We start from the raw sequence: 25,537 nt of genomic DNA on the forward strand, positions 1-25,537 counted from the left end.
ATCATACTGGGAACTTGGTTCAGTAGTGTTCTGTGTGACATCATTTTTAAAGCAGTCCTAATACAAGGAACATATTTGTCTCTTCAAAAAGAAAAACAAATGGATGTCTGATTCTATAATTTGAGTTGATGTTGTCATAATGTTTGTCTGTCTGCTTAGAGTTGATCTTAGCATATAAAACACCTATTCCTATTTTTATATTAGTTTTCCTTTTCCTTTTCCTTTTCCTTTTCCTTTTCCTTTTCCTTTTCCTTTTCCTTTCCCTTCCTTTTCTTTTTTTGCTATAAGTTCTTGTCCATATTAGTTGATCTTAGTCATAATTAGCAATATTTGTACCTGTCTGGATCAGTCAGCATGAGCATCACATGTGCTGATATGTAAGTAAAGTAAAGTAAAGTAAAGTAAAGTAAAGTAAAGTAAAGTAAAGTAAAGTAAAGTAAAGTAAAGTAAAGTAAAGTAAAGTAAAGTAAAGTAAAGTAAAGTAAAGTAAAGTAAAGTAAAGTAAAGTAAAGTAAAGTAAAGCATTAAAATAAAACAGAAGTCCATAGTGGTTTTGGTATGTATTTTGTTTATATTTTCCCACTTTTTCTTTTCTTTTCTTTTTTTATACACTTCTGTCTATGCAACTATTTCTAAAACAATTTTTACATTTTGTTTTGTTTTGTATTATATTATGCTTTATTGCAATACCCTAACAAATGTCCTTTCTTTTAAATATACCCAAAAGCCAGTGTGGTATAGTGGTTAAGATGCTGAATTAAGAGTAGGGAAACCCAGGTTCAAGTCCATCCTCAGCAAGAGGCTCACTTTGGGCAAATCTCACTTACCTCACAGGGTTCTTGATGTTGGAATGAAACTCAGCATATAAATATACCAAATGCAGTTTTCTTGAATCACTTTTTACAGTTCTTCTCTAGCCAAAAAGCAATGGAGGTCAACAGGTTCTTTTTGTTGCTGACATCTAAGCATATTTGACACTATCTTGCCTATTTTTGACAATCTTGAGAAAGCATATCAGTGTAATAAATAATAATACATAGCAAGAAACCATCTTACAATCCCTCATGTGGACTCACCTGGGTCCTGTCAAATTCATCATCCTGTGCTCAGTAGCAGGGAGTCCTTATGCTATGCTTACTAGAGCTTTCTACCTGCATCATTTTGATCAAGCCTGTTATGTTTCCACTCATGCATTCAAGACAAGATAACAATGCTTCCTGTATTTTCCTTTGTTGACATAAGAAAAGTACTTGAAAATAATTTTTTTTTTTAAAAGGGCTGTACTTACTGTCGAGAAACTGGGATGAAGAAATGAATTCTACATCAGAAGGGGAAAGAGAGAAGGGAAGATGGGAAAATAACACATGGATTCCAAAATACTGAAATGGACAAAGATAAATTCACATCCATCACTGTTTTCACTCAATGTGAGCTGAGCCTCATCTGCTTGAATCAGAGTCATCTCTAAGCCATATTATTCATGCTACAACTATTTGATTTTTAAAGTTATTTCTCTCCTCCCCACCCGCCATCCCATAGTCCCTAGTTTGCTCTATTTCTCATGGTTACAATGACTGCAATATGTGTGGATTCTAAAACTTATTACAACATGGCAGCTAGCTTAGTTAGACTAAGAAATAAGTTTGAAACAATTCCTTGATCAAGATCTTACGTATTCATTACTATTTGCTTAATTTTTGCATATCCCACATTTTTTTATGGGACCTAATGTTAATGTTTATGGGGTCTTCATTTTAGCTTCATAGACCAAACCCTGTGAAATAAGTTGGGCTTACTGATTGCCCCAAAAGTCATCCAGTGTAGTTGGAACTTGAATTTTGCCATCTCAAAACGGCTACATTTGGTGTCAAGCCTTGGAGAACTAACTGTTAAATTGAAAGTTAACAAGGAGAAATTAAGTGTGTGGATGTAACATAATTCAGGTGAGAAGAAGAAGGGACAGAAGATATACCAATACATTATCAATATCATCTTATAAAACAACAGAGAAAGCAATATTAAGCCAGATCATATAAAGTGATGTTTCTTTTCCCTGTGTTAAAACTTTCAGAGCAGGTTAACTTGATCAAAATTAGAAAATATGTTCTTGAAGGCATATGGCTATCATTTCCTTGTTCCTCCTTACCTCTCTCCTGTTTTTTGCCTCTATTGATACAATAAATCAGTTTCAAGGATCAGTTCAAAGTCTTTTCATTCACTTTCTAAGTTCTTCCTTCCAAAATGCCCATGATTTATTTCACCATTCAACAAGTCCTTCAAAATGCTCTCTTACAGTATAACACCCTCATTGTAGTATATTAGGCTCTGTTAATTTTTGTCCAAAAAGATAATAAGAGGGGGGGGGGAATCTAAATCCATGCTTGTTTGTTTGTTTTTTGTTTTGTTTTGTTTCTAAATCCAAATTTCAGTGGGGATGATATAGTGAAAGGACTTGGCTACCTGAGTAAACAAAAACACAGGTAGCAGAACTGGAACCTTTCTACTTAAGATTCTGTTGAGCAATTGCCAAGTGGGGCATTCTGTGTTTTCTTTTAAACTCTATATATGGTTATAGAGTATGGCTTTATATATCTGAACATATATGTAGACAATCCTGTAGACTGCTTTTGTTGACAAAATGCCTGTTTTCCCTTCTTGGTTATCAACAGTATAAACTTGCTAATTAACTACCAGGGCCAGGGAAAGGCGGGGAGAGGAGGGGGAATCCTTGATCAGTTGACAAATTGAAATGTCATTTCTCAGCCTACAGCTGGATCTTGCTTTGTCTCTTCACTGTCTCTGTTCTAGCCTTTTGTATTTTGATTTGGTTATAAAAGCCACAGCTTAATTGAAACTGACATCACAATGAAACAGGGTGACCTTGTCAGGTTTGTTCCAGGATGGCAACGTCATCTGCTTGGGGTAAGGGGAAATAAAAGGTACGGGAAGGAGGGGAAGAACAAACAAATGAGCATCAGGACTCCCCAGGCTGTTTCTCTGTGGGTTTTTGTAACGGTTTCCATGCTGCCTGTCTCTCATATGCGATGGAGGCTGTGTCTGCGTGCGTAGGAATATGTATAGGAAAAAAGGGAAGCTGAGGAAGAGCTTCAAATCATACTGAAAGCATTGGGGAAAGAGCCAACATATAAAGATGCTGTGGGGATATGACTAACAGGGCCTGTTTGGATAATCTGTGCCAGCTAAGAAGAGATAAATAAACATGATAGGACAGAATATAAAAAAGAGGGGGCTGGTAAACCATTATCTCTGTCATCTAATGGGACTGACACCAGCACCATCTGTTTTCCCAGTCCTTCACCTTTTCTTTGCCAGCTTCACAGACTTGCAGTTCTTCTTATATTGCAGTCTAGGGCACTCCAAATTTAGCCGTGCCAGTATGCCTCAGTCTGGCATGAAAAGACTCTGCTATTCTGTCTATGCACCTGCCAGACTGCTTGTCTTGTAAAAGCCAGTGTAGTGAGATACCTGGGCCCAGCATGTGGAAATTTCCCCAGTCAAGTGTGTCTTTTTGTCAGGTTCTCTTGGAAGATGCCAGGTAATCACCCCTTTTTGTCCATTCCCAAAAATTGACACTTTTGTAAACTTTAAAGTTTCAGGACCCTGCTATAAGAAGCTGTTGGTTGTAAAGTCCTTGAAAAAAAAAATACAGCACAAAACTTCACAGTTCCTTTTCACTCTGTGATGCTTTTGATTATATTGTGCCTTGTTTATTTATTAGATTTCTAAGCTATCACAATCATGTGACTCTTGGTGTCTAAGAATAGTTACATAATATATAAGCATAAAATATAATTGAATAACAAATAGAAAAAATAAGAAGAACTGAAAACAAGTTAAATAAATCAATGGGCATTCCCTCAACATTTAACATTTGAAAAGCATTCTGAAGAGCTCTGTTTTAGGTTGTTTCCAAGAGAATAATAGTGTCATAATTGCTGGGGAAGGCTATTTCACAACATAGCTACCATTAGTAAGAAACACCTCATCCTGATCTCAGCCCACCTAGTTCATGCAAGTGGGAAACTATGAGTAATTTTTCTCAAGAAGATGTTCTTATTGCACAGAAAAAGATGGTCCTGAAGATTCCTTGGCACCAAGCCATGTAGGGATTTATAGATTAAAACCAGAACTTCAAATTGTACCTGGAAATCTACTGGCACCCACTTCAGGGCTCAGTGCAGATGTGTAATGTGTTTAAAGGCAACACCATGTAGTGTGAATTGTAGTAGTCAAACCAGATGATGACAGCATGAGATTATCAGAAGGTCTTCTCATTGCAAATAGGGCTATAATTGGTGCACCAGTTGAAGATGGGCAAAAGCCTACCTGGCCATGGATTCCACCAGGAATATATTGTCCATTTTGAATCAGGAAGGGACTCTAAAGGGGGTGGTTGCCAAATAAGAAAAGATTGCATTAAAAAAAAATTCATATAAGAATAGTTATACCCACCCACCCACACATACTGTACACACACACTGAATCAAATTTGGCATAAAGTAATTTAAATTCAGTATCTGAGATAAACTATTAAAATAAATCAAGAATTTACAAATTTGTATAAGATTTTTTAAAAAATACATTCACTCAGCTTTGCTATAAAAAATGCTGTATAGATAAATAATAGGTTGGAGAATATAATATACTAATGGGCAAAGGAAGATATGGCAGGAATCCAAGGGTGGGCTGCAGTCAGAGACATTGGGCTTGCTGTGTGATAGTGATCCCAAGCCAAGTCAGTATGTAATAAAGCTTTCTTCATTCATGATCTTATCATGGATGAGGCTGCTCACCTGGCTTGTATTGTGAAGACCTCAGTGGTTTTGGAGGGGAGTACAAACTCCTTTGGAAATGTGCCTACTTGTGTTTCAGATCTTGCACCAGCCTAAATCCCAGGGAAGAAGAGAAGGGTGGCTGTTGTTCTCCATGAGTCCTTGTGGGCTCTCAGGGGTTCTGCTATGCAGAGCAGAGCAGATAACTGAATGTGAGGCACTCTGGTTGAAGTTGGGTTTAAGGGAATAGTTGGTTTTGCTGCTGGTGTACTGTCCTCCCTGCTGCCCAGCATCATCCCTGCCTTAGCTGCTGAATCTGGACACTGGACTGACAATATAATCCCCAAGACTGTTGGTACCTGGCAATTTCAATCTGCCATCTAGTGGTGTTGAGTCTGAGGCATCTCAGGAGTTCATGGCTTCCATGGCAACCATGGATCTGTCCTAAATCATTGATGGCCAATGCAGACTCATTATGGAGTTGAGCAGCATCTAAATCAAATCAAATCAAATACCAACAGCTGCACATTGGATCTGGTTTTTGTCTCTAGGCTCTAGGCAGTTGTGAGTGATCTGGTAATGGAAATTTACATTAATACATTGCCATGGACAGGTCACTCTCTGATTGCCTTCCAGCTCACTGGTGTCACTCTTCCCTGTTGGGAGACAGGGCCTATTGAATTGGCCACCCCAGGCAATTTATGAACCTGATGGACTTTCAGAGAGAGCATGGATTTTCTTCAAGTATTTGATGGGCAGTTTGGTCAAGGCCTTAATACTATCTGGAATGGACAGGTGGCTGGGGCCTTGGACTCCATCATCTCTATGTGGTCTCTTCCTGTGAACTGATCCTGGGAGATGAAGCACAAGAAGAGATGCCTTGGAGCACTATTGCGGGAAGGCTTGGAGAGAGTCTAACTGAACATGAGTAAGAGCACATATTAGGAATTACTTTGTAGTCATAAGGATAGAGAAATACTGACATTCAATATTTCTCTGTCCTTATTGAATTCACTGATAACCATCTAGCAGCCTTTTTTAGGGTCACCCAGTCTCGAATGCACAGAGAGGGCCCCCAGAATCATCTACTGGGCCACTGTGAAAAATACTCTGGCTGTCTGGTGGATAAAGTTGTTCAGATCCATTATAAATTCAACTCTGACTGGGAAGATCTTGTCTTGTGGTGTGATCAGGAATAAGTTTGAACTGGTGACTCCTGAGAAAGTGGACAGGGTTCTCTGTGCTGTTAGTTCAGCCACCTGTTTATTGGACCTGGCTCTATACTGGGTCATGAGGGATCCAGGGATGTAACCAATGGTTGGGTCCATGTCTCTCCTCAAGAGACTGCAGCTGATGAAAACACTAGAGAAAGTAGATTATTTAGGCTCAGGTTGCAGGCCAGAATCCAGTACAAAAAGAGTGTAATCTTTCAGGACACAGGGAGCGTGCCATCTCTGTCACAGGCCTGCCCTCTGGAATCAGGTTACCCCTTGATATCTGGGTGTTTTCCTAGGCTCTGGTCTAAGGTGGTTGGAGCCCCCGCTGGACCTATAGTATTTGTTTTATGTGTTGACCAGATCTAGCATCTGTTTACTGGTTTATTTATATTGTTATATTGCAGTATCTTATATTGTGAACAGTCCAGAATAGTCTGGAGTTGGATGGCATCTTAACTGTATTATAAATAAATAAATTTATATTATTATTTATAACATAAAGAACATGTCACCTTCTAAGCAGTGTTAGCGCTTTTCCTATGACACTTCAAACTTTTTTATAGGTTTGAATGTTGTAATATTTCCCCATTGTTGTCACAGATACTTAAAAAATTATATTCAGTTTATATGTGTTAGAACTCATGCAATGATGATGATGATGATGATGGTTCCGTGCAGGCATAGAATTGCAGAAAATTGTATTTTATTCTTGCTCTACTTTTGACTTAGCTTTTATGTAATCATTGTTTGAATGTTCAGGAATATGCGTTATTTAAATTATGTTTTCAATAACATTATTTCTTTTTTTGCAGATAGATAAACACATTCTGTAGCTATCCTAGTTTAAAAAGAAATAATATGCAGAATATTAGAACAAAAAGGAAAGTATATGAGAACAGGGAAAACAAATCCCTAATGTGTCTTTGTCCTGAAAGTCAGAAAGCAGAGGAGTTGGAAACCTATTAAAAGTCATCTTGGAATTTATCCAAGAAATTAAAATGAATGGCAACGTATTTTATAATTACACCAGCAAGAACTAAGTAAGAGAACAAGGGGACTACGTTGTAATAATGAGACATAAATTAAAGATACCTTTGTCATGGCACAAATACACATTACATAATTTGAAATAGCTTTAAATATCACAACAAAAAGTGTAATAAATGATCGGAGAGAAACTCAGTTACTTTGTCTATGGCTTGTACTCATAGGCATCTGCAGTAAGCCACAGTCATGTCAAAATAACATATGCACCATGGTATCTTTCTACAAATGCTATAATTGTGAACGTGTACAAGGACATCATGTTAAAAAGTAATGGGTTTTGCAATGTAACCTCATGACACATGTATCATCGTTTGCTTCCCTCACCCCACACCTTGGGTGCCTTTGCTTGTTCCAAGTTCTGCTTGGATTTCCTTCTGATTTGACCCAATATTCACAGGATTGCCACTGAAGTGTTGGGATAAAGGACAAGGTAGACCCATTTAATAACTCCTGAGGCTCTTTTGAATGATGAGATTGAAATATGGCAGCTGAATCTCAGAATAAAGTTGTTGTAGGTAATCCAACCACATTCTGATTTTATAAGAGCAGTATTAAAGTAGCAATTATTATTATTCAACTAGGAGTTAGTATACTTGCTTAGATTTCATGAAAAGAAAAATAACCAAATATGTCATATTTTATGTCAGATGTGATCCATTTTGAACTACTTTTGCATATTGGCAGAGACATTTGCCATATTCTCCATGCAAAATTATTATACTCAAAACCCAGCATCTCCATTTTAAAAGATCATAGTAAATACTTCAGTTTAAAATCCTGATGACTAATTGTAACAAAAATGCCTAATTTCAGTATTGCTGCCAATGATTTGGTGATAATCAGAACAACCAGAGAAGATCTGCTATTCAAAGTAAAATATTGAGAAGGGCTAATATTACTATGATGTTAGTATATTTGTACTGCTGCCCAGAGTCACTTATGCGAGGTGGGCAGTTATACAAATATACAAAGAGCTATTCAGCTACACAAAGAGCCAGTTTGGTCTACTGGTTAAGGCACCAGGCTAGAAACTAGAAGACTGTGAGTTCTAGTCCCACCTTATGCATGAAAGCTGGCTGGATGACTTTGGCCCAGTCACTGTCTCAAAACCCAACTCACCTCATAGGGTTGTTATTGTGAGGAAAATAGGAGGAGGAAGGATATTAGGTATGTTCGCCGCCTTGAGTTATTTATAAAAATAAGAAAGGCAGGATAAAATATTTTTTAAAAAGTGACTAAATAAATAAATATTTGGGGGGCAATATATTACAGCTCTGCCTTCTGTGACATCAGCAGAGCTAAGCCAACTGAACCCAGAGAATGCTTCTATTACAAAATTGCATTGTGATACAACAGATCAGTTTAAGGGATAATGCTGGTTAAAGGGAGAGGACAATTCACAACAGAGAGGTCTATAACGGTACTCTCCTTTCCTTACAATCAGGAGGAAAATAAAGGTGATCTAATAGAGGAAACTGATCAGTGTTTTGTAATTTAGCCAGCAAAAAATAGATGAGGAAGGCAACAGACCTTTAGACTGGTTCATTTGTAAAGCTGCTTTAGTAACAAATATAGATTAATGGACCTTCTTCCCCACTAGGCTCAGCTAAGGCATGGAGACTCTGAGCTTTTCATAGTTCCTTTACTTTACAGGTTCTCCCCCTATTTTGTGTAGACTGTATTAGAGCCTTGCAACTAGTGAAGTCAAAGAAAATTCTCATTAACTTTGATTGGGTAGTTGAAGCTGTTCATTAAAACCTAAAGGATTTTTAAAAATCTGATTAACTTTTTATTGCTACACTGGTTACTGCTCATCTTTTGTAGCAGCCTTTGGCATCTCTTCTAAATTTTTCACTCCCCCTCCCAATACCATTCCAGCATTTAATGGAAGGAAAAGTATATTCTTGGTTGCATGAAAAACAGGAATATATGCTCAAAACAAGAAGTGTCAGGCAAAACATTTCCTTTAGGCTCTACTTTGGCAACAGTGGAAATATTTGTATCTAATTTGAATTCTTGCATTTGTAAAGGACAGACACAAAACATACTGCATGCAAATGAGAGCAACTATTGGAAAGAAATGGACTATATTATATGAAAAAGGAAAGGTACTAGATACTTTTGAGAAGAGATGTTTAAATGCAAAGAAACATGATCATTATTTCATAAAAGAAAAAAGATTTAACAAAAATAAAAATAGGCATATTAAGGCAATTGAGCTAAAAACAGCAATGAGTGAAAGCCAGTATATACATTGCTGGACTGCTCATCTCTGTAGTCCTTTGTGACTGTCCCCATTCCCTGGGAGATATGGGATGTTGGGTTCTGGAGTAGAGAGGTTTATTTACATCCATTCCCCTGTCTAGGGAGATATCTGTATTTGACCAAATAAGGCTTTTGTTTTGTTGTATTATTGACCAATATTGGTTCGATGAAATTGTCACCTACAATGTACTGAGATACTGTACTTTGTTACTGTCAATAAGCTCCTAGAAGTTATCCTCAGGGGAGGGATTTCTGTGGCTTGCCTTGAAGTATTTGAAGCAACTCAGGAAAGCGGGGGGGAGGGGGGTCCCTCAACATCAAGTAACATAATCAGAAGGATGGGACAATCACTACACATATTGAATAACCTTCGTGCACTTACATAGATAATTCTACTGCAGATCTTCTTCTTGTAAACTAATTGGCATTTTATTTATCCAGACTATGTTATTTACCTCATTTTTTCTATGTGGCACTTCACTTTCTGTGTTTTGTTTTGGAAATTCTACATCAGCAGATCACTTTATCAATATCTATGACTTGATTTCAGAATCTGCTAGCCTTCTGAGTTCTGTAGGTACTAATGAAATATCGCCACAAATTTGTGCTTGTAGAATTTTCCATGCATATATTCATATGCTAGGAAGTTTGGAGTTATAGGCACATGGTGCAACACAAAAATCTTCCATATAAGTTCATCTCAATTTACATTTCAGTGAGCCACATTTTGCTTTGAGTAACTTTGTTCTTTTAAAATATTTGGTTCATTCATCTGTACTAAAATGATTGCTATTCATTATATATCATGTGTGTTCAGTATGGCAGGTGTTAAATTTAACCTTGTGACCAGTTGGTTGCAACTTTTTCAGCATCCACCCAATCATGTAATCCTAAGAAAAATTCATTACATACACACACACACACACACACACACACACACAATCCAAGGATGTCTTATGAGTCTCACCATCAATCCATAGAATAAAACTTGGGCAGGCCTGGTAGTAGTAAAGTATCAAACAAATTTGAAAAACAAATACATTCATTGCAGTCTCCATCTGCTCATGGATATTGCACAAGCCAAAAAACTGGCTACACTCAACAAATCAATTATTCATTGTGAATTATTCACTAGGCTCCACTGCAAATAGTGCCAAGGACTGTTTATTTGTTTAAAACTGAAGTGTTAAAAAAAAGAAAGAAAAATCCAGAGCAACATTCTTATTTATCTTTAATGTGATATATTCTATGCAAGAAATATAAGAATGCATTTCATTATGGATGCATGTTGTAGGAAGGAAGCAGGAAAGGAAGAAAGAGAATAAAATTGAGAATATAGTAATGCATGTCATGTTGAGTGCTGTGGAGGAACAGTAAATAAGATTGTAACAAAATGAGAATAAATAAATCAGTATACTATTGGGCACACAGATAGCCATTGTTTCAGGGGATAAGACACCAGCTAATTATCTTGGGAGTTGTGGGATAGAATCATTGTTTTTCAGTTAATCTCCCATTAAATTTCCCTGGAACGGATTTTTCTCAAACAGTGTTTCAAGACTCAGGGCAAACTAGGGCTCCATATTATCAAGACTATTTTGCTGAAGATAGGAACAGCAGTTAGATTTTGCTCAGCCATTTGCACTGAGCCTATAATTCTTCTGATTCTAGAAATCAAATAATCTGTGAGAAGCAGCCTATACTGTTTCCAGTTATACAGCTCCCAGTTCTAATAAGGTTCCTAAAGTTTATGTAAATGGTCAATAAAAGATAGTGTTGTACTATGCTTCCCAAATTATACCATTCTTGTCTGCTACTTGAAAAATAGCTAATCATCTGGATAGTCTCCTTGCTGGCTAGCTGAGAATCATAGAGTTGTAGGACCACTGAGTCCAATTCCCTGCCCAGTTTATCCCACTACAACATTACAGAAGTTTATCAATTAAGTATAGCAGAGATGGTCATTACCCACAGATTGTATACTATCTTCATTTGAAGAAGCTTTTTCCAGTTATTAGCACTGTCAGCAGAGCATTTGGAAAAGACAAAATGAAGTAGGATGATAGCTTTGCTTTGAATCCCTTGAAGATATGGATAATACTAATAACTAGAAAAAATCTTTCCTCTTCCCAACAAGCTCTTCCTCAAAGTGGAAAAAAAAAGTTTGAAAATCCCATGTCCTTCAAGGACAGCAACTGCAGCTCATAGCCTTTTAAAACTTTTAGGCTCCTGGCATATCACCATTTCAGTTTCTCAACACATTGTTTTTATTGTGGTATAATGTAAACCTAAACTTGATTTGACTGGCCCCATGAATTCCATTGTCTTAAATATTCTACAGTTTAAAGTAGGGTAGAAAATACATTTATCCAGACTAAATACATGCCAGATGCAAATATGAGTTCAAATGGATAAATTAACAGGCCTCAGTGGAGAAAAAGCAGTCGGTGGTGCTAAAGCAGTTTGCATCATTTTTAGATATATCAGCAGAGTAAGGAATGCATTGTGCAATACTATAGATCCAGTGCCCAATGAGGAAAAAAGTAAAGGTTTATATTTACTCTAATAGGTGTTGGATTCAGGCCCAATGTACTTAGCTCCAGCTGCTGCATTTGTTAATCCTGCCAGAGAGACCAATCTCCTGGTATCTGCAAATACAAGATGTGGCCTAATCCAAGAGACAGAATTTGAAAACATGTGCTCTGAACTGAACAGAACTGGGAAATCTCTAGCAAAGTGATACACAAAGTAAGGATAAACCAGTGGTTTAAGGGCTGGACAATAAAAGCAAACAAGTGTTTGAAACTGATTGGATATATTTGTTGCAAGATGATAGAAATGGTAATTAAGACAAGTGAGTGTTTCTTCTTATAATTTAATTACAAGTCACTGAGCTTCTGAAATTAACAATGCATTACACCAAAATGCAATCCTAATGTATTTCAGTATTTGCAGGAATTTTATTTTAATTTCTTATGTAAGTTTTGACTTTTAAACTTTACAAGATTTGGGTTCCTGAAGCATCATCAATCAGACTTCTGATCATTTGGTTTCTCTTTCTTATAAAAGGGATAAATTAAACAAATGAAAGGAATGAATAACTTAAATTACCAAAGTTTGACTAGGTGTGATAGTTATTTATTAAATCAAATGCTGAACTTAAAATATCTGACATCAAATATGTTTCTGTGTACATTTCTGTCAGCTACCACACATTAGGCATTGAATCAATTGCAATCAACTGTCATATAGCAAATATTGTAAGAAATCCAACAACATTATTATTATTGTATCCTAATTACCAAATACTATGAGACAGCATATAATTAAAATTATGCACAAAGTGGGGAATATAGATATTCTGAATATTCTCTCAATATAAATATAAAACACACTGCAACAAAAATTGAATTCAGCTCTATAATTTACAAGACCATGTATAAAGGGAGCAAATCAGAAACAGAAAGAACTCCTGTACTTTTAATAGTAAGCTAGAAAAAGAATGTCAGCAGCTATTAACTCAACTTTCAAGCTGCACCTGAATAAAATCTGTTATACTACATGTTTTTGTTTGTTTGTTTAATATTGTCATTTTACAAGGGCAACTGTGTTTTATCAAGAACCATGAGTTGTTAAAACTGGAGATCAGATGCCAGCAACTACAGTAGTAACATTAGTAGTTGTTTTTTTCTAACAACGTTTACAAAGTTGCTTCCCATCCCCACCCCATGTGAGCTTCCTGCACAAATTTATAATCAGTTTGACAGTGGCTTTTACCTATGACTAGGGTAGATCTATGTTACAAAAATCCTGACAACTACTAGATGTTTTTATAGTCAACACTTGGTAGTCTTGCTACATGGAATATTTCTGTTGGGTGGTACAGTAAAACTATTGTCTTCTGTGTATGAGTATCCAGAAAATGTATCTTTGCAAGGAATTGCCCCAGTTGAATGCCTCCCTATGGTGCTATTATTAAAGACATAGGAAACTTATGAAAAAATACACAAAACCTATGTATTTTACAGTGCTTAAATTGTGCCATCCAGCAGTGTGGTTCTATGTTGCTCACAGAGCAGCTGTTGGTATTATTTACTATCAAGAAGGAATTTGCTACTTAAAACTGTCTTTTTTTAACTTCAAAATTGCACACACTAAACTCAGCAAAGCAAATCTTGTGAATATTCTTGCCTTCAAAATAGGTTGAATTAATATTTCTTAGCTGGTGAAGAATCAGAAAACTTTGTTCATTCAATTTATTCAGTCTTTTTTCTATTTAATCTTTATTAATCTGTTTAGGTCTCTCATGTGTATCTTTGCAGCTTCTTTAATTTGAAGACAGTAGCAACTGAAGGATGTGGCATTATGGAATATGTTAGTCTCCCCAAGATGCAGAGGTTTTTCCTTTGAGCAAATCTTTGATCTCCAAGATTACAGTTTCTCTTTGTTTTCTAAGTTCTAGACTCAATACTATTAGAATAGTGTGGTATTAATACTGGGTCTGGATATTGTTATAGCATTTTTACAGTGAGAGCAACTTGGTGTAGCAGTTAAGGCAACAGGCTAGAAAGTGGGACAGTGTTCTAGTCCCACCTTAGGCACAAAATCTGCTGAAAGACCTTGGCCCAGTCATTCTGTCTCAGCCCTAAGAAGAAGGCAATGACAAGCCACTTTTGAAAAGGGACTAGTCCAGGCAGTCACCAGGAGTCTTCTCTGGCTAAAAGGCGCCATCTCCTCCCTCCCCCCAAAATTTATATTTTCATATAGAATTGCTTTTTTTTTTTTTTTTTTGCTTCCATCTTTCTTGATGTTTGAATTTTGAAACATAAGTGCTGCTGATGAGAAAAATTAATCTGATACCAGTTTAGGTTTTTATCCAGAATAATGATTTCCAGTCTCCATTTTGCCTGCTGAGCTAGTCCAGGATCGTAGATGTTAGGGAAATGTTGTTTGGTTTCCATTTTTAATGGAAGAGTGGAATATAATGCAGAGTAGAACATAGTTATCATATTATCCAGTATTTGAGGGGAGGGGGGAAGGAAGATAAAGAAAATAAATACTTTACATTGCTTGTTTGGCTTTGACTTAACATACTATGTCTGAGAATACACAAATCTAACTGATGCTTGGAGAAAGCGAAAAGACACATACACATAGTTTCATATATGATGCTAAACAAGAATATATTTTGTTTAGTTTGGTACAGTGCTTGATTTCTATGACATTGTTTACTGTCCAGCATTATGGCTTAATTATGATTAGAACAAATAATGGTTTAGCAGTTGGATACACAAACTTTTTAATCAGCGGCTGCACCTTTTCCATTATTCTTGGTGTGCAAGGGTCGTCTAACAGTGACATCGCTGAAATGGAGTCAGAATTTTATTTTTAAGAATAAACATACAGATAATTGTAGGTTAAACCTTTTTTATGCTGCTTATACTTTGGAGACCTACTAGTAGATCCTGTCTGCCTTCTACTCACTCCTGTAATGAGCTGTGAGAATAACCTTGAGGAACAGGAGGAAGAGCTGCAACCAAGACAATGGTCAGATAGAAGAAATCTGAGTCCAAAGCAGAAATATAATTTGAGAAAACATCTCAGACTTGACCGTCCTTAGTTCTCTTGTAGAAAAAGGTAGTGATAGGGGAGATGCTTTCAGACTTGCAAGATTCTGTTACTTTATAATAAGGCCTATCAAAGGCCTCCTTACCTGAATAAAATCAAGCACGCTTTTTAAGATTTCTTTTAGGGACTGACAGCAATACACCTGCAGCAGGAGTAAGAGTTGAAACTGGCACCCATTCCATTTACAGTCTAACAGTAATCAAAGTCTTTAATTATTGGTGGAGGACCCTCTCAATGGAACCTGACAGACTGCCAAAAATATGTCTTGAAGAACAGATGGCCACACTTCAACCCATGACATGGATCAATCAACTTCTCCAAATCATCTCATATCTCAGCTTCTCAACAATATCTATTCTCAGCTGGACATCAGGCCATGGCAATAAACAAAGAATTCTGGATGTTAATGCCCAAACCGATATTGAGTCACTTGCAAACATCAGGTCATTGAAACATATGGCCAAGAATAAAATGTCCTTCCAAACAGAAAAATACTTGACAGTGAGTTTGACTCAATACCATAGGATAGCTCTTACCAGAGCAAGATTTGAACAGTTAGATTCTATGGTCAAATATGGATGATTCCACCACATGCTATATTTTGAGAGAATATGTATTTGTGGAGTATCAGAAATAGAAGACGTTGCACATGCCTTCTTCAGCTGTCAAGTATATGCCTTAGTAAGGGCTCAGTACTTACAGACACTACTTGACATAATCATATATTGGAACTCTAACAAAAGATTATCTTATTTCCTTCAGGGCACAAACAAATATGCAGTCACTAGAACTGTTGAATTTATAGTCAGAGCTGTCCAGCAGAACGTGTTTTATAGAACACATTGGGCTTACATGCAAAGATGATGAATTCACCTAAACACATATTGTTTTCAAATTTTAATATTTTATTATATATCTCTGCACTCTCTTTTATCTTATACTCTTTTATCCTACTTTTTATCCTTATTTTATCTTACCTTACTACATGTATCTATTTTATCTCACTGTAGTCTATCTTATATTATTTTACTGTACCTCACTTTATTTTATTTTATTGTATCTTACTCTGGCTGATGCCTATGCTTTGATATGGTCAGTGGACTAATCAATAAGTATACTAATACTACTCCTCTATAATAAAAGTAGCATTAGTATTCATAACTTTGATTTCCTGGTCTGGTCTACCTCAAAAGACTGACAATACCTGATGTGGAGATATCCTACTCATGTACTGCTTGGTACTTTTTGGTGACAGATATTGTAGATTTCTAACTTCAGATTTAAATTGATTACCATCATGATTATTTTTACAGGTATTCCCAGAAGTGGTGTGTAGATATCCATACACATGTGTACCTGGAATTCACTAGTTAAACTGCTAGAATCAGACAATATGCTAACTTAGACTTTACAGGTTTACTTGGGGACAAAACTAGTTGATTTTTTTTTCAAAGCAGATTTTTACGACAGACAATCTTTGACATCATACTGTCATTGATCTCTTCACATTCAGTGTGTTTCAAAAGTCACAAATAGGACATTCTCAGCACTATTATCTGTTAAAGAATAACTGAAATTACAATAAGGTAATAATATGGACTGTACTCATTGCTGTTCCAGCAGCATAATAAATGCACATTTTGATATGGAGTTCCTTATTCTTTCAAGGAAGGTACTTTTCCTACCAACCTCAAAGATGCAAGGTGGTCAAGCAGAAAGGGCAAGCGAGATTCAGGGCCAAGGTACATGAAAAAATACCCTACTGGTAATTGTTGGCATTTGCAAAATGAAATCGGAAATATAAAACAGCATGAAATATAAAACAGCAAGAAAGTCACAGCATTTTTGACACAACCTTGGAATGCTGAAACTACTTTCCATCATGAATCAGATCAATAAAAAATACTGTTTTAAAGTTTTTAGAGAACAGAGTGATTGAGCAGCCATGCAATCATCACTGTATGTTTAGCTTAGCCCTTACAAGAACAATTACAGTTCTGAGTTATTCAGCATTTTCCCTTGCATTTATAACAATATATTAATGGTAGATTCTCAACATTATCATGCCCTTGTGACCTCCCATCTGGATTACTGCAATGCACTCTACATGGGGCTGCCCTTGAAGAGCAATCGGAAACTTCAACTGGTACAGAATGCAGCTGCATGGGCAGTAAATGGTGTCAGGTACTTGGCACATGTAACACCACTGCTTCGTGAGCTGCATTGGTTGCCAGTGTGTTTCCAGGTGCAATTCACGGTGCTGGTTGTCACCTTTAAAGCCCTTCATAGCTTGGGGCCATGTATCTGAGGGACCATCTTCTCCCAGTTATTTCTACTCATCCAATCTGGTCTGGCAGGATGGGCATGCTCCAGGTCCCATCATCCAAGGAATGTTGGCTGGTGGGGACTACGAGGTGTGCCTTTTGTGGCATACCACCTGCCCTCTGGAACATTCTCCCTCCAGAGATTAGGATGGCCCTAACCCTGTTGGCCTTGCATAAGCCCTTGAAGACCAATTTATGTGCCCGGGCCTGGGGGCCTGAATGTGTTAGGGCCCCATTTCCAGGGTATGTTAACATCTATGGATTATAATTTTCTTGGTTGCTGTATATATTTAATTTTCTTTTGAATTGTGTTTTGGTCTTAATTGATTTTATGATTGTTTGCCACCCAGAGTCACTTGTTTGAGATGGGCAGCCATGTAAATTGAATGAATGAATGAATGAATGAATGAATGAATGAATGAATGAATGAATGTCATGAGAAACATGGGTTCTAGTCCTCTGTTGCAAGGATGTCCACATGGATGTGTGTGTCAAAATAGTCAAGATGGCTATGCAAATAATAAAGGGGTGGGGGGGTTAATGTCATGGTCAAGCCTACCACCTGCTGATGTCCTTCTCCTGTTGACTATAATGCTCATTGTACAACATTAGGCCAATCTTTATCTCTTAGTCCAATATAATAAGTCTGAGAGGATAAAATGACGGGGACTGACTTCCTCTCAGTTCTCAAAGGAAAGGAAAGATAGAAAATGTAATAAGCAAACAAACATCCTAAGAATGGAAACGATAAAATTGTAGATATTGAGCAGGACAAAAATACTTTATTTATCTGAAATTTTAAGTAGATTCACTATTTGTTTATTGTGTGCAGTGATAGCATACCAAGAACATTTGCACCTAATTGATATGTACTGAAACAGTAAGTACAGGTAGTCCCCGGGTTAAGAACGCCCGGGTTATAGATGATACATAGTTAAGAAGGGAGCCTATTGTAGCAAAATTCAAGTTAAATACATAATGATTCAAGTTAAATACACAATGGTTTGAGTTCATTACACAGTACTACTTATACAGTATTATACAACAATACTGTTCCGGCTTACATACAAATTTGACTTGAGGACAGACCTTGGGAATGGAACTCGTTCTTAAACTGGGGACTAGCTATACTGCACACTTAGGAGAGAGCAACCTCATATAAGCATGACCAGGTAGAAATCCTCAAAAATGTTCAAAATTATTTACTCCAATTCTTAAATCACATTTAAATTAGGCTGTAGTATTTTTGGAAGATTATCTTGCCCTTTGGATTATCCTTTGCTGGAATGGAACTAAGAAAGGTACTGTGTGATAGAACATAGAAGTCCCTGGTTGAAACAGTACTGCAAATACAAGAACAGGAAGGCACATCACTGGACATGCTGAAACCCCTCGATAGATGCCTATTACCAAAGCTGTGAATATACAGTGACCCAATAGAACTTTTAAAAAGCTATGAAATATAAAGTGGTTAGAGAACTTCAGGCAACAGAACACACTATATTTCCATTACCAAAAAAAAAAAAATCGAACCTTTTTGATTGTGAAGATATACTTGAAATCTCAAAATATAGAATTTTGTAACCCAGAAGATTTGCAGAACAAACCAATCACAAAAATACAATTTTTAAAAACCCTCTTGCACTGTTTATGCAAATTCTGATCTTTCTTATTTCAGAATTCGAAGCTCAGTGCTAGTTTCAGGGTTTGAATGGTCCTTGGAAGAAATGCCTTTACCCAGTCACTTCCTAGCTGAGCCACTTGCTATTGTGCCTTCTGTCCATTTCCTTGACCTCCTTCTCTGAGTAGAAATCTGTGAAGTAGTCTAAAAAGGAGTAAGGCAATGATGCTTCTTATTATATATGTGTTCAGTGGGGGACAATTCAGGATACAATAAATTGTTAAAGAGGAAACAAACATTTGGCAATTGGTCAGCAATATGAGGTGTGGGTACTGAAGAAAATTCATGTTTGTGTGTTAAATCATACTATGCACACAGTTCTGTTCATAGTGTTTTAACATATTCCAGAAATAATTCCAAATTGTCAAAACCTGCTAGCTGGAGAAAAACAACAACAACAGAATTCTACCAAACACTACAGAAAGGATAATTCCCAGGAACTAAAATTAACTACTGAGGGAAGGCCCACTCAGAAAATAAATAGTAACTGTTTATTTGTCATGCCATAAATTGTCTTGAAAAGCTCTCACTACATCTAGCATGAAGATCCCTCTCTGGGCTACACATTATTCATAATAGACCCAACTACATAGATGGAAATAAAGAGGTAAACAAGAATGAAAGAACCTTTCCAAACTAAGGCTGCAGTCAAGGTATGAGTCCAAATCTCCTAAGACCCCAGGCAACCTGTATCCATTCATCCGGTCTTCTGTGTTTTCTCTGTAGGCCACAAAATAGGCTAGCTATATTTTTGTAGATGCTGCAACTATAGTAGCTTGGAAACTGGAAATTAAGTGGTTAAAAGAAACGATAACATTAAACCAGAACTGTATAAAATGACCCATTGAAGCAGAATCCTTCTGTACAGGCTCTTTCTCCATCAGAAATTGATTAGAACAGTCTTAATTTGCAAACTGACACATTCACTGCTCTTGTTTACTGTATGGCTGCAGTCAGGAAGATCTCACTCACAAAATATAGGCCAAGGGAAGAAGGGTATATATGCAGTTCTTTGGAAAAAGCTGTAAGTTTTTAACTGGGAAATCAGGAGAATCCGTGATACATTGATAGCGATTGTCTATAGATGTAAAGACACATGTAGTCGTTTTCCATGGATATGAGGTCTTAGGATAAAATTAAGAACGAAGCAGGGGATATAAAGTTATGACTAAGAGGGTTATGTTTATGGTTAGGATTTGCTTGAAAAGCATATGCTGTAGCTAAAAGCACACCAAAGCATTAGCTGACTAGATCTAGGGTTACCAGATATCTGAACAGGCAAAGGAGGACATGGACAATTGGAAAGGAGGACAAATGAGGGGGAAAGGACGACACACTTTTTAACTTACAGTGAAAAACTGCAAAAAAAAAAAAGTACTTACACCTACATGTATATGGAATTACTTTTTGCAGCATCAGAAAATCTGGTTTTTCAATCACAGAAATGTGTTAGAGCCCATTAGGAGGCAAAAGAATTAAAGTCTTTTCAATTTTAGGCAGCACTGGAAGCTGCAGAGGATACTAATGAAGGTCACAGAGCTGAGCTTGTTAACTTGCTGCTACCACTTATTACGAAAGTGCTTCTCTGCAGAAAAAAGATGCTCAGTTAGATACTCAAAAAGATGGACAACATTTGATTTTAAGGCTAAGCCTGATTGATGGAAGACATGAGAACAAAAAGGACACGTCCTCCTTTTCCTGGACATCTGGTAACCTAGCTAGATCATTCTTATATGGCCCACAAATAGCAATGGAATGTTGTTTGCATAATCAAGAAAATGCTACGATAGTTATTTCTTTATTTGGCTACTATGAAAGTATTAAGGGTGTGTGCAACAATGAACTTGTCTGCTGAAGGACTAAATACCCATGGAATTGAAATCTGTTGGATGTGGCAAATTCTGTGAGGGGAAGAAAGACTTTTCAGCATTTGACTATGTGAATTCTATATATTAACTAGGTGTCAGCCATCAGATGCTGAAAATTGTAAGACAGGAGCCATATAAAAAGAACATTTTAATGTATTCAGCATCATTGTGAAGAATATCACTTAAGCTAAGAGAGATGTTGGAATACTTTAAATATTGTATTAGTCTTGATTTCAACAAGGGCCACACTGTGCATTTCATAGTCTCAGGGACTCTCTTCAGATTGACTTAGGTTTCACATTACATTCCCGGGGGGGGGAGGGGGGGAAGAACACCAGGAATTTTTGTTCAGTAAGAAAAGGTGACAGGTAGGCTGCTAACTAGTGCATATTACTGAGATTATACAATGCCTATGTATATGTATATGTTTATGTATGTATATGTATATGTATACACACACATACATACACATATATACATATAAATATATATTATTAAACAAGGAATATATGTGTATGTATACATATTTCTAGTTTTATAGGCCCAATATTGATTTTAGCCCATGAACTCTAAATGGCTTAGGATGTGGCTGTCTGTCTTTCCTTTCAGTTATTGAGAGTTGCAGAATAAGCTGTTCTGAAGCACCCCTGAAAATATTTCTTGTGCATTTCCTTGTGCATTCAGAAGGGACCTTTTTCTGCATCATTCATAGGCTATGAAATGAATGTATACATACAGAGCTGCCTCTAGGCTAAGACCAAGTAGGAACCAGCCTGGGGGGGGGGGCAAATTTTAGGGGGTGCCAAAATTAATAAGACTTTGGCAAAACACAATAAAAATGTTAAAAGCAGTAACAGTGTACTCTGTAAACCAGCATGTCCACTCGAGGATTAAAGATAATTTCACAGTGCAAATAGGGTGAAAATGTCCTAGAAAAGAAAAATTGTCCAGGGCTAAAAATCATAAGTGTAAAATTCAAAAACTCAAGAAAAAAAGAAACAAGAGAGCTCCTTTTTGAAACTGCTAACAAAATTGGAAGATGAGCCAAACCACAGGGGGCACCAGGATATGACATCGACCAGGGTGTCAAAATGTCTAGAGCTGACCCTGTATACATACATATATAAATACATATCACTCCTGTTATTTCCTTTCAAGGTAAGCAGTATGCAGAAAAGAAGTAAAAACAATAAACCAAAGAAATTAAGGCACAAAATAACAAAAGGAAATATAGCAAAAACAAGTTTAAGCCATCTTCATTCACTGCACTTCTCCATACTTTTCTATTCTTGCAATCTATCCTTGCTTTTACATGTCCTTATACTATTTCATAAGGGGACGCGGTGGCGCAGCGGCTTAATGACGCCGAAAGTTGCCGGCCAGAAATGGCTGACGCTTCGGCGGTTCGAGTCCAGCCTTCGCGTTAAACAGGGTGAGCTCCTGTTTCCTCCCCCCAGTTCCTGTCAACCCAACAGTTCGAAAACTTACATGAGTAGATAAATGGGGACTCTCACTCCGGTGGGAGGAAAAATGCTGGCGCGGTGCCTTGCAAAAAAAGGAGTGGGGAGTAGTTGCCGGTAAAGCGCGAAAAACCGCGTGCGCCCGAAAAGGGCGCGAAGCAACGGAAACCCCGCCTCCTGCGCTCGCCAGCTGGGCTCTGCCCTAGGAAGGAGGCTCTGGCAAACCACTTCCGAAAACAGTTGCCTTGAAAACTGCAAAGGACTTGTCCAAAAGCAGTCACTGCAGGGTCAGCCATGACTGAGCGCAGACAAAAAAAAAAAATACTATTTCATATATTTACTTTTTTCTTTAAACTTCTTATCTCTTTATTTTTTCCACATCTCTATCCAACCACAACTTTCACCTGACTCTTGTTCTTTCTTCAAATATTTATTTTGCATTCATTTTTCATTCTTTCTCTCTATATGGCCAAAAAACAACATAGCATAATTCTTTCATGCTGGTGAGTCACTCATTCAGCACTTGACCCAGTCTTGTTTACCACATAGACTTCTTTAGTACTCCACTGCCATTGCATCCAGCTGGTTTTTATATTTCTTCTGACATACCCAACTCTTTCTTCCATATAACAAAATGGTCAGAAGCCCATTGGCAAATGTTCATTCCTCACAACAGACCACACAGTTCCCATTACCCTTCTACCAGCATATGCATTCTTAACACTTCTTCATCCATTCTTATATTAAAATATTCAATGCTAAAGCCAAATAACAAAACGTCAATTGTTTTATTATTTTGTTTCAATTTTACTTGTTTTCATTTGTTGTATCTCTGTCTATGTGTGCTTTGTGTGTGCGTGCGCATGTGTGTATATCTCTCTTTGTAAAATTTGTCCTGAAAGTTCACTTTTAACAGAAAGGTGACATAGGAATCAAGTAAATAAATAAATGAAATTGTTAATTTGCTTAGACAAAACTGCATAAGAAGGTTTCTCAGTGGATTCTGGGAAGTGGTCTTTCTCTTAGAAAACCACACAGCTTTGCCAGTATTAAATATTAATATTTACAATGTATTAAATGCTGCTACTGTTTCTATTAAAATTAAAGCATTCCACAGGTCTTATACTCTCCATCCAAAATATCTTGAGTATATGTGTCAAAGATGGAATTTTTAAAAATACTTTGGAGTTTCCTTCTGGGTGGAGGGGACTCAATTCAAAGCAGCATATCTACTCCTTATATCTCTTTAGGTTGTCAGGTTTTTGCTGTAGGCACTATAACTGTTGAGGTACATTTCCCAAAAGAAGGAAGAAAGAAAGAAAAAACCCAGACCTCTTTAACTTATTGTTTTTCAATCCAGTGACATTTATCAGATTTCTTTCCTTCAACATGTTCAACTCCTCTGTGTTCCCTCAGTGACATGAAAAACAGAGAGAGAAAGAGAAAGAGAAAGAAAGAATTAGCCAATAAGCCAAGTGATTCAGCAGGACGTAAAGGGGAAAAAAAAACTTTTAGAATTGAAATTCTGACTCTATGCTAGAGTGACAGTTACTAGCAGTTGCAAAAATGAAAGAATAGTGTGTGGGAGTGTGTAGGTGGGTATTCCCTTCCTTCATTTCTTTACCAGCTTCAGGTTAGGAACATGGTTTCAACCAGATCTCAGTGACAGTTTAGATTCCATCAGCAGAACTCACATTCCACATGATGTAGAACATTTTTGTGATGACTTCTTGAAATTCCATAACAGGAAGCATAAGACATAATAATAGGTGTGTTGGATCATAAATGAAAAAAAATAGAGTCAAAATGAAAATGACAGAAAAGGGTATATAAGTTTTCAAGTTTTCCAGAAAGCATGGAATCTGTTTCCAGAGGATGATGGGACTGAACAAAAATTCAAAGGGACAGTTTTGAAAAAAATTTGAACAAGCTACTACTTCAATTAAGTCCTCCAACTGTATATTTAAATGGATTTGAGATGGTGAATCAAATGAAATGCCTTTGAATCACTCTAGATTTAGAGATTTGATGAATAATGTGGTAGAGGACTAAGTGGTGTGATAGGTTTGCTGATGCTGACATTAACAGCCAGATGGTAAGTTTTACTAGTTTACTAAAGTCCTGCCAAGTAGAAGGCTTGGGGGAATGCTGCTGTTTCTCACTTTTCACTTAGAATGTGTTTAGGCAAGTTTGCCTGGAAAAAAGATAAAGAGAGAAAAACTCAGATTTGTTGGACTACTCTTTTTTGGTTTGGTTTACTATTTTGTGTGCAATTATCTACCTTTCCCAAAATCTCTACCCTTTCATCCTTATTTTTTTCTTAATTCTCAGTCTATTTGTTGGATCTAGCTTATAGTTCCTATATTCATTCTGTCTAGCTTACCACTTTCATTTCCTACTTATTCCCCATTCCTTCCAAATCTCTCTCTCTCTCTCTCTCTCTCTCTCTCTCTCTCTCTCTCTCTCTGTGTCTATGTCTTACAGAAATGGATGAGACTTCTTACTTCTATAAGTGGGTCTGACAAACCTCTTTATGTGGATCTAATCTGACCTTTGCAAGAAGGGTTTTTTCAAATCAAATATTACATTTGAAAAGCCATTAAAAATCAATCCATTGAAGCTAGGTTTTAGGATAATAAATACTAAAATGAAAACAAGCATCTAAATTCAGATTATTCCAAAGGTTAAATTTTGTCTTGCATCATTAAATCAGCTGCTTCAGAAGCAGATTGTTTCTGTCCAAGTTTGTGATGTGACATACAAGTTTATTCTTAACTGCTTTAAAAGTAGGGCTGTTGCACTGCAGGAGAAATATCTGTTTCCTATATATCATAACATTATGGGCTCACAGAGTTGAAGGTATCTTGGGGTTAATTAGTTCATCTCAGAATTTGCAAGGAAAGCAAATGCTATAGCATTCCTTCAAGAGAAAAAGAGACCCTGAACTCTAAAACAAGTTTTATGGAAGTGTTTAACTACAATCTATTGACTTGCAGTTTTTACCAATTTGTCCTAATCCTGTATCTTAATGATTGTTAATGATCGTCTTTTCTTTTCTTTCTTTCTTTCTTTTTTTTGTATGACAACATTTCAGATATTTAAGAGTGCTTAAATATATATCTGTCTTTTATAGCATAAATGTATTCAGCCTATTTAATTGTTCAGCATAAAACTTGATTTTGAGCCTCCTCACTATTTTAGTTACAAACCTCTGAATGGTGCTGTTGTCCTAATTCTTTTTAATGACAGATGGA

This window comes from Python bivittatus, unplaced genomic scaffold, assembly GCF_059951505.1.
Source record: "Python bivittatus isolate LINGU-HERP-01145 unplaced genomic scaffold, Pbiv_v1 ctg000340_np1212, whole genome shotgun sequence".
NCBI classification, from domain to species: domain Eukaryota; kingdom Metazoa; phylum Chordata; class Lepidosauria; order Squamata; family Pythonidae; genus Python; species Python bivittatus.